This window comes from Galeopterus variegatus, unplaced genomic scaffold, assembly GCF_000696425.1.
Source record: "Galeopterus variegatus unplaced genomic scaffold, G_variegatus-3.0.2 Scaffold8045, whole genome shotgun sequence".
Classification (NCBI taxonomy): Eukaryota; Metazoa; Chordata; class Mammalia; order Dermoptera; family Cynocephalidae; genus Galeopterus; species Galeopterus variegatus.
Genome location: NW_007734156.1, coordinates 88,263 through 98,047, shown reverse-complemented (window position 1 = coordinate 98,047; position 9,785 = coordinate 88,263).

The window sequence follows — 9,785 nt, the reverse complement described above, 5'->3', positions numbered from 1 at the left end:
AAAAAAAAAAAGAAAAAAACTATCAAAAAATTCATATGGATTCTCAAAAGACTGCAAATAGCCATAACAATCTTGAAGAAGAACAAAGTTGAAAGACTCACATGTCCTAATCCTAAAATTTACTTAAAATTTGCAATACTGAAAACAGTGTGATACTGGCATAAAGATAAACATATAGAACAATAAAATAGAGAGTCCCAAAATAAACTCTTGCATGTATGTCAAATAATCGTTGACAACAGCAAAATAATTCAATGTGGAAAGGACAGTCTTTTCAACAAGTAGTGTTGGAAAAACCAGATATCCAAAAGAATAAAATCCTTACCTTACACCGTAAACAAAAATTAACTCAAAATGGATCAAAGAACTAAATTTAAGAGCTAAAACTATACAACTATTAGAAGCAAACATAGGGTAAAATCCTCATGATATGAAATTTGTCAGTGATTTCTTGTATACGATATTGAAAGCACAGTCAACAACAACAAAAAAATAGATAAAACAGACTTCATTAAAATGAAAAACTTTTGTATACCAATGACACCATAAACAGAGCGAAAATGTAGCTCTCAAAATGGAAGGTGATATATTCAAATAATAAATCCAACAAGGGCTAAATATTCCGAAAATATAAAGAATTTCTACAACTCAACAACCCAAACAAACAATTGAGTTAAAAAATGGGGAAAGAACTTAAATAGAGAAGTGAAAAGATTAACATCACGAATTAATATTCCTAGTCATTAGGAAAATGCAAATCAAAATCACAATGAGATACCACTTCATAAATCAGGATAGCTGCTATAAAAAAAAATAGATAACAACAGATGTTGCTAAGTATATCAAGAAACTGCAACATTTATATATTGATGGTGGAAATTTTAAGTGGTGGAACTGCTGTGAAGACAGTATGGTGGCTCTTCAAAGGATTACATATAGAATTACTACATGATCCAGCAATTCCACTTCTAAGTCAATATGCCAGAGAATTGAAATCAGGGAACTCCAACAAAAGTTTGCCTACCCATGTTCATAGCAGCATTATTCACAATACCCAAAACGTGAAAACAACCCAAATGTCCACTGACAAATGAATGGATAAACAAAATATGGTGTATACATACAACAGGATATTATTCAGCCCTTAAAAAAGAATGAAATTCTATATATACTACCATATGGATGAACCTTTAAAACATTATACTAAGTGAAATATTCCACACACAAAAGAACAAATGTTTATGATTCCACTTATACAAGGTATATAGAATAATCAAATTTAGAGAAAGAAAACAGAATAGTGGTAACTTGGGGTTGTGGGGAGAGAGATTATTGTTTAATGGCTACAGTTGCAGTTTGAGGTGATGAGCAAGTTTTGGATATTGAGTGGTCATGATTGCACAATAATGTCAGTATACTTAATGCTGATGAAGTGTGCACTTAAAATGGTTAAATTGGTAATTTATATATTATGTATACTTGCCACAATTTTTAAAAGGTGTGGCGGAAAATGTCTATATTTACAGGTGATTATTTGCAGTTGTAACAAGAAGAAAAAATTGCTAATATTCTTGGAGACAGCACTATTAGCTAGATACTATCTGGTCCTTGATGATTTTTTTTTTTCACATAATTCTCATAATAATCTACACTACATATTTTGACCCTCTTTTTTTTTTTTTTGAGGTTGATATGACCTGAAGTTACCCTTTATGTAATTAGAAAATACAAGCCTTAAAAGGATTCCCCCCTGGCTCCAAAATTTATGTCCATTCCAAGCCCATTCTGACAACCTTAGAGGAATACATTTTCCTACATTTAGACAATAAAATAATTTTCTTTAATTAAGTTCTGTTTGTCTTTTAGATAATATGGTTCTGGTCATAATAAATTAGTGCTCTCATGAGCAACTAAATTTTTACAAGCAAGGAGATGATTACAATTTATGTTTTTAGTTTCATGTTCTATTATATGTACCCGGTAATTATAGAAAATTTATTTTCTATTAAACAAAGATAATATGAACATATTTAAATTTATTTTAATTGCACGTATTTGAAGATCATAGTTATTATGAACGTACTGTACATTATAAGTAAAACATTAAAGAGTATACTGTAAGTTATGTTACTATAAATAAGTACATCATATCTGTTAGAAGCATACACAATAATACTGAGCTTATAAAGTTAGAGGAAAGCATTTTTGACAAATGCATTATTTATATAAATGTGTACTATAATTTACCAATTGAATACTTGAACAGTGATAAAGCAAAGTCTTTTCAGTATTAATTATTAAATATATCACAAAGTTATAATCATCAGCAATTAAATATTTAATAAATGTTCATAAAAATGGATTTCTAAACAGAGATGTTATAGCATGATCCACATATATGAAGGTATGAGGGAGTACCAATATATTTACACTGTAATCACTTTCTAATAAAGTTACTTAGTATGCGTAGTCTGTTTGCTTACTAAGTTGTATCAAAATAGGATATCAGGGAAAAGAGGAACATTCTTAAAAGGTAACATGGAAGAAGACATTTAAGAATTTATTTATTTATTTATTTTTGGAAATGATGTTTTCTATTTCTACCAGGATCTTGGATTTTCAAATGTGTGTGATTTAATCTTTCTCTCAAATTAGCAGATGGATATTTGCTAATCAGATGGACATTTGGATCAGATGGATATTTGCTGCAAATTTTTATTTTTACACAAGGGACTAGTAGACATGAGAATTATCGTTCTTTTTGAAAATGAGTAAAAATAATTTCTATATTAAGTTCCTATATTTCACACTTTTAAGCTGTTTTTTTATTTTCAAGTGTATTTAAATATAAATATAATTGAACATGTATTCTTACATAAAAGCTCCTGAAAAAGTGAATTTTATAATAAACTTAGGATGAGTATTAGTCATTATATTCACCAAAACTAAAGTTGACCAACCAATAGTGCAGAACTGGTCTTCACTTTATTTTTGAACTATAGTTAAGAATAAAGATAGAGTAGGGCCGAGTGCAGCACTGGTAGCACAGAGGCCGTGGGTTTGGATCCTATATAGGGATGGCCGGTGCGCTCACTGGCTGAGCGTGGTGCAGATCACACCGTGTGAAGGGTTGAGATCCCCTTACCATTCTGGAAAAAAAAAGAAAATAGAGTAGAAACATAACATTTCAATCACTCCATGATGATGTCCAGGTATTGCAATTCTTCTTATTTATTACCTCATCTTACTGGCTGGTGACTAGGTCTTCTCCATTCAAATACTAAATTTCCTTAGGATTTTACTAGTTAGAAAACATTACTTGTCCATTTTGTTTAAGATACTGAATTAACAGGAGGGGCCAAAAAATATAAAAAATGAATAAGCAAAAACAACAATCAAAAACTTTATTTAGATAAATTTAGGTACAAAGCCTACGTTTAATAGGCTGGATGGCAGAAAATATATTAGACAGCATAACACATGCTTTTCTCCTTAGCAGAGAGGTCTTCATATTTGTACAGAATAAAATCTCTTTACTAGATAGCAATTCTTTTTAAAGTGTTTCTTCTTTTGACAATTCAAATGTTGTTCACATGTAGAGTTGGATATTTATTTGAAATTTGGGAATAGAAGTGAGAAAAATTGAATGAATTTAGCAAGGAGTCAGGTGGATAAAATGGAAGAAGGAACAAAGAAGGTGGTAAATCCAAGAATAGCAAAGTGATCTGGGAAACAGAGAAGACAAAGTAGAAGGCAAACTAGAGTTGTTTTAACAGCCCTGTCAACAGTTATTCCTCTAAGGAGCAATCATCCACATCTTGCAATCCTCAAGGACTACAAAGTCATCTTGAACTAGCAGTTAGATTGACGCTGCTTACTTGAGCCTCAAAATGGCACTTGTGTTATGACATAACACAACAGTTACCAGATGGAAATAGGGTCCAATAGTAATTGGGAACCTCCGAATGTTTGGCATAGTAGTAGTCTCTAGTTTAAACACTTGCCTTCTGGCATTTCCCTGGATGCTTTGAATATTCATGCTTATTATGCGGCATAAAAGATATACATTGGAGCAAAACTGAAGAAGTATTCTAATGCTCTTGAAAGAACTGACAAGCTAGAGTCTGACATGGGTTCTACACAGATGACTTTTTTTTAATGGAAATATAATAGCCTCTGGAGATCCAGATCAGGACAGATAGATGTTTCTTTAGGTCTACTTAGACACTAGAGATTTATCATATGAATCTATTAGAATATAGTTCATCTGCTCCTGAAATCTGGAAAAAAAAAATGTCCTTGATTTGAAGAGGAAAGTTTTAAAAAAGCACATCAATGTAAAATAGATGATTTGGACATTTTTCTGACATTCTAGAAATTTTTGTTTGGAAGGGAGCATTCTTCTTGCTTCTAACTCAATAACCAGAACCAGTGACTTTGATCAAGTGACACGGGATATTAAGAGAATATAATTTAGAGCTGAAATTTAATTGCAAGGCATTTGTGTACTCTCTTTCTCTCTATTCATATATGTGTGTGTTTTATTAATTTTAACTAACATCTTTATTTTAATTCACATAAAGTAGATTTACTATTATCTATTACTGATTACACAATAAAGATAAATGATTAAAATATTATTTTCCTAGCCATGGTTTTCTGACCTCAGTAATAGAGTTCTGTCATTTTTACAAAAAATAAAAAACAAATACAAAGCAGCTGCAATTGACATCAGTTGCTTTTTGCTTTTGTCAATCCTATAACAATCAATATTAATTGATACATAAAAATTCATGTAACAAATTTCAAAGTTATTAAGCATAATAAAAACATATCAATGAAATGCAGCCGTACTGTTACGTTGTTACTCTTCCCCATCTCAGTGCTGTGCCTCTCATTTTAGTGAGAACTAATTTCCTGAATTTTTAAAAATTCTAAATTTTATTTGTGTGCTATGTTTACTAATTACTATATGTATGTATTTGTACATGATGCATTGTTACTTTTACTATTTTGAGCTTTTCAAAGAGTTTTTGTACTTTATGTAGGTTTCGATATTTTTATTTATCATTCAACATTATGTTTCTACATTTCACCCATGTTATTGTTACGATTTTTTTCATTTATTGACATCTCATAATCTGGTGTACAAATATAATTTATTTATGTATTCTCTTATATTTTGGGTTCATTTTCAGTTGTTCGCTAATACATATAATGCTGATTTAAATATTCTTGTTCATGTGTTCTAGTGCACATTTGCAGAAGTTTGCTTAGGCCTAGAAGTGGAGTCTCTAAAAGTTTGCATGTACGACTCTATGAGATAATGTCTTATTTCCTATATAATTATATCAATTTATCCAACTAGCAGTATACATGGTTCCCTATGTTTTCAATTCCCACTATTTTTGGTATTGTCAAACATTGCCAGTCGTATGAATATAAGAGTTTCTCATTATAATATTATTTTGCATATTCCTAATTAGTAATAATGTATAAACATTTTTCATCTCCTTTTCTTGTTTGGGTCTTGTTCACAGGCATTCTGTGAAATTTATGTTTCATACATTGAAACATGTACTAGATAATAATACTTTTTCAACTAAATGTGCTACAAATAACTTTTCTGAATTTTTGCTTCCTCCTTTCACATTGTTATGTATTATTTTGGTATGCGGAAGTTTTGGTTTTAATATGATCCAATTAGTAAACACTTCTTGTGTGTGAATTTCATCTCTACCCCAAGGCCAATAAGAGATTCTTTTACCTTGTCCTTTAAAGGTTTTATAGTTTTTGTTTCACACTTAAGTCTTTAATCTATTTGAATTTGAAAGAAGTTGAAGTTGATTTGAAGTTGATTACTACAGATCTAGTGAGCTAGGGACCCAATTTTCTTTTTCTTTTTTTTTTAAATGAATAATTAGTTGTCCCATCACCATTAATAAAAAATTCTTTCCTTTCCTCAATCATTTATTAATGACTCCATTGATTCTTTTGTCATATTGTAAAAGTTATTTAATTCATGAATTTATTTTGGGGCTCTTTTGTCTATTCCTGTGCCAAGATCACGTTAATTTAAATATTCTAGTTTTCTAATAAATCTTGTTATTTAGTAAAGAAAGGTTCCTCAAACAGTCTCCTCTTCTTCAAGAGTCTTTTAGCTATTCCTGTGCTTTGCAATTCTGCATAAATTTTACAAAATTATGCTGAAAATGTTGGAGCAATTGCACTGAACCTACAAGTAAATATGAAGAGACATGACTGGATTGGTTCTTTCAACCCAAGAGCACTGTATATATCTTCATTTATTTATGTCTTTTTAAATGTCTCAAAATCAAGTTGCAATTTTCTGCAAACGTATCTTACTGTATTTTAGATTATTTAGAGATGGCATATTTTAATTACCACGGTGAATAGCTGATATATTACTTCTGAATATATTTTCTAAATGTTTATTTTAGTTCTCCAGAAATTGAACTAATATTTTACTTTAATATTACATTTAGAACATTTCTTAACATCTTTTAATTCTAATACTTTTGTGAATATTATTTTTGATTTTCTATGCAATAATACCATCTCTGAATAATGACAATTTTCTTCCTTTCACTTCAATTCTTATAAATTTCATTTTTTTTTTAATCTTACTGTATTGGGTAAGACTTCTAGTACAATATGAAGAGGCACTCTAATAGGAGACATCCTTGTATTGGTTGTGATTTTAAATAGAACACTTCTAAATGTTAACAAAAAAATTTATTCTGTGGATTTTCTTTATAAATCAAAGATACTTCTAGTTTTCTAATAGATAAAATTTGAATAACTTGATGTGTTTTCATTTCTTAAATTAAACATTTCCTTTAGCCTCTTAATAATAAAACTTACATATTTTTCAGTTATAACCTACCCTTGCAATTCTGGAATAAATCAAACACAGTCATGCTGTATACTACTTTTTCATACACTGCTGGATTCAGTTAACTAACACTGTCTGGAGTCGATAATGAGGTTACACTGACCTCATAGAATGAGTTGGAGAGTATTTCTTTTTTTAATTCTTTAGAAGAGTTTATATAATATTTAAATTATTTCTTCTTAAAATTTTCATGTAGTAGTAAAACATTTTAGTCCTGGAATTTACTTTTTGGAACATTTTAAATAAACAAATTTAAAAAATTTATTTGTTTCAGGAATATTTTAACTTCATTTTTTCTAATCCAGTTCTAGTAACATTGACTTTCTAAAAGCAGAACTAGACACAGAGGAGAAACATGGCGGCTGGAAGGGAGTGAGCTGCCTGCGCCCCACGCCGGCAGGATCCCAGAGGCTACCAGCAAGAAGAGGAACTCAGAAAGCCTGATGGTGAGTCAGGATCTCTAGTGTCCTTGTTTGCGCCGGGGATAGCTATTACTACCAAGGTGGATTGCTCTGAAGGATTGCTGAGACCTTGAAGGGGACTCTCAAAATACAAGCACTGAAGTTTGGAGCGCATGCCATTTTGTGAAAGTTACAAAATCCTCCCCAAGAAGAAGCCGGCGGGAGCAGCCGCCACTCAGCGCCCGGCCTCGCTGCCACTGCCCTCAGCGCCAGCCAGGCCGTGCAGCCCAGCCGCCGGAACTCAGGATCCAGTGACTGTGGTTTTTGCTGGGGAGGGGGCTGTCGCCTCCCCAGCCCCGGGGGCCACTCGAACCGCGAGCCAGAGAGAGACTGAGCAGGCTGTGGTGCGACTAGGAGCCAGGAGTGCCAGGGGTAGCAAGAGGCGGCCGGATCTGCTCTGGCTGTGGAGGCCACTGCAGGAGCGCAAGGTGGGAGCAGCACAAGCGCCCCACCATCTTCCTGGTAGTCAATTTTGGACTTGCCTGGCACTAGTGTCCAACTGAGTAGTCACTGAGGTAGCCATACCAAATTGGCAACCACAGCAACATGTTAGTCAGGCAATAGTGTTGAGCCTGTGGACTGTGAAACCCCCTGCCACAATGAGTAAACATCAAAGAAAAGATACCAGAAATATGAAAAATCAAGAAAGTACACCACCTAAAGATAATAAATCTCAAGCTCTAGATACTATAGAACAAGAAGCCCTTGAAATGACTGACAAGGAATATCAACTGATAATTCTAAGGAAACTGAATGAGATATAAGAAAACTCAGCTAGATATCATGATGAAACGAGGAAAAGTATACAGGACCTGAAAGAGGAAATGTAGAAGGAAATCAATGCCCTGAAAAAAAATGTAGCAGAACTTGCCAAACTGAAGAAGCTATTCAGCAATATAAAAAACACAACGGAGAGTTTAACCAGCAGGCTTGTCGAAGTTGAAGAGAGAACCTCTGAACTTGAAGATGGGCTGGTTGAAATAACACAAGCAGACAAAAAAAAAAGAAAAAAGAATCAAAGGCATTGAAGAAACTATGGGAGAGATATCAGACAACCTTAAGCGCTCAAATATCCGAGTCATGGGTATCCCAGAAGAGGAGGAAAAAGGAGATTGCATTGAAAATATATTCAACAAAATACTGGCGGAAAACTTCCCAGGTATAGGAAAAATCACAGATCTTCAGATCCAGGAAGCTCAACAATCTCCAAATGTATTCAACCCAAAAAGATCTTCTACAAGATATGTTATAGTCAAATTGGCAAGACTCAAAGACAAAGAGAGAATCTTGAGAGCTGCAAGAGAGAAGCGTCAAATCACCTATAAGGGAGCCCCAATCAGGCTAACATCAGACTTTTCATCTCAAACATAAAAGCCAGAAAGATATGGGAGGATATATTCAAAATACTAAAAGCCAGAGATTGTCAGCCAAGAATATTCTACCCTGCAAGGCTATCATACCGAAATGAAGGGCAAATAGTATATTTCTCAGACAAACAAAAACTGCGGGAGTTCACCACCACACGACCACCCTTACAAGAAATTCTCAAAGGAGTACTGGGTTTGGTTCCTGAAAAATAACCACCACTGCCATAAAAACCAAAGAAAAATCTAAACCCACTATTATAATAAAAATGGCATACATGAAGAGAAAACAAACAAACAAAAAGGCTATTTACATCATAAGGAACCAACAAACACAGAAAACAAACAGTAAATCAGAAAGCAAGGAACAAAAGACACCTAAGACAACCAAACAAAAATCAATAAAGTGCTAGGAATAAATCAACACGGTTCAATAACAACTCTTAATGTAAAAGGCTTAAATTCCCCAATCAAAAGACATAGACTGGCTGACTGGATTAAAAAGGAGGACCCAACTATATGCTGCCTTCAAGAGACCCACCTCACCCATAAAGACACACATAGACTAAGGGTGAAAGGATGGAAAAAGATTTACCATGCAAACAGAAAAGAAAAATGAGCTTTTCTTTATCTGACAGAAAAAGCTATTCTTATATTCTTGAACTACAAACCACTCCTGAGAGAAATTAGAGAGGATACAAGAAGATGGAAAGATATCTCATGCTCTTGGATTGGAAGAATCAACGTAGTGAAAATGGCCATACTACCCAATGTGATATACAAATTCAGTGCAATCCCCATCAAAATTCCAATGACATTTTTCTCAGAAATGGAAAGATCTATACAGACATTTGTATGGAATAACAAAAGACCACGCATAGCCAAAGCAATGCTGAACAAAAAAAATAAAGCTGGAGGCATAACACTACCTGACTTTAAACTATACTACAAAGCTATAATAACCAAAACAGTATGGTACTGGCATAAAAACAGACACACTGATCAATGGAATAGAATAGAGAATCCAGAAATCAACCCACACAC